The sequence below is a fragment of the Octopus bimaculoides genome, chromosome 4 (genome assembly GCF_001194135.2).
Source record: "Octopus bimaculoides isolate UCB-OBI-ISO-001 chromosome 4, ASM119413v2, whole genome shotgun sequence".
NCBI classification, from domain to species: domain Eukaryota; kingdom Metazoa; phylum Mollusca; class Cephalopoda; order Octopoda; family Octopodidae; genus Octopus; species Octopus bimaculoides.
Window position 1 is genome coordinate 101,315,331 of NC_068984.1, and position 1,996 is coordinate 101,317,326.

The following is a 1,996-nucleotide window of genomic DNA, read 5'->3' on the forward strand; positions in this document are numbered from 1 at the left end:
TGGTGGTGGTGGTGGTGGTGGTGGTGTGATTATCAGTGTTATTGCTGCTTTTGCTGTCTTCATTATTGTCGTCGTTGTTGTTATCGTTATTGTCTTGGTTGTTGTTGTTGTTGTTGTCGCTGTTGCTATGTTACTACTATTGTCAGTAGTGTTTTTGTTGGGTTTTTTTGTTGTTGTTGTTGTTGATGAGGATGTTACTATTTAATGCTGTTGATGTAGCATGTTTTTTGGCTTTACTTCTTATTAATGTAGACAATAGTTATACGTACATATTTTTTTACGCACATACATACATACATACATACAGACAGACAGACAGACAGACAGACAGACAGACAGACAGACTGGCTGACAGACTGGCTGACAGACAGACATATGGAAAAAGACTGTCCTGGAATCAATATAGAGATTCCTCCCGTTATTGAATACATACACAAATATCAACACAAGGAATAATGGTGGACATTCCCATCAAAACATGTCAAGAGTTAAATATAACGGGCCAGATATTGTTGTTTGGGACAGACAAGAAAAAAGTATGTACCATCTTATAGGTCAGCTGTCCTGTCGGTGTGAATATCTCTTCAAAAATCAAGAAGAAAGAGGATAACTATGAATTACTGCTCTGCGATCCCCAGCTTCTATATCCAGATTATAAATTCACATTTATACCAATAATTATTGGTGCTCTTGGTTTTGTGAATAAATGCCTAAGTGAGCTATGTGTCTTTATTAGAAACAAGTTCCTTCCTCAAATGAAGAATTCAGATAATTAAAAACAGAAGAGAACATATTTACATGCATATATACGATGCAGAGCCTTTTTTGGAAGACGTACGTCTTCTGTTGCGTACTCTGTCTATCCATGGATGCACAACTTTCTCCAACAATTCTGTGTAGACTGCGGCATTAACTCTTAAGCCCTGTGAAAAGAAAAGTGAGTATGGCATCTCCACGCTGCTGACGACACCCGAAACTACCAGAGTTCTTGGGAATTTGGTATGCATGACCGTTGGAACCTCATTCAGGTCTCTGCATAATTATCTGTCGTTCTTTTTGTTTACCTTCAAATCCTGATCGAAGTTTTTTTCTTATCGGTGAAAAACTAAAATATTCCAGCCTCTTGATGCTTTAACTTGTTTAGCAAACGCTTTGCACGGATCGAAATATTTTCTCTCGTTACATCGGACATAAACTGATCTCTGCGCATCATATACTTGTGCCGGATGTCCTTATGCACATCTGCCTTTTTATTAGCTAAGCCAGCTTCATGTCTGACATAATTTATCTATAAAGTTAAAGGAGAGGGGGGAAAAAGTTAGAAGAAAGTTACAGGTCTTAAAGGAGGTGCTCTCAAAACACTGAGGCACTTTGTATACATGATTGTGTGTGTGTGTGTGTGTGTGTGTGTGTGTGTGTGTGTGTGTGTGTGTGTGTGTGTGTGTGTGTGTGTGTGTGTGTGTGTGTGTGTGTGTGTGTATGTAAGTATGTATGTAAGTAAGTATGTATGTATGTATGTATCATAACGGCTTCAGACCATCACGAAGGACTTCTCAGTCGGTAATCTCGTTATTTTCATTATATTCTTTATTTACTTCTTTGTTTGTTTGTTTGTTTGTTTGTTTGTCTGTTTGTGTGTTTCAGTTGTTGTTTTGTTTTTTCTCATTTTTGAAAATCTATTTTGGAACTGACCGAAAAACTATGTTGGTGATTCGGCATTCCCTACATCTTCCTTCCTTACCTCTACTTTCCACCATCACCACCATCACACCCCATCACCACCATCACACCCCATCACCACCATCACACCCCATCACCACAGCCCCACATCACCGCACTAGACCACTCCACTACGTCACTCCCACCACCACCACTACATCTCCACACCACACCATTACCCAACCATACCATCTTCACACCATCCACAACTGCGCGTCACACGCCCAACACCACTCCAACACACCACACCAACACCCATAGTAATACCACTGACCGA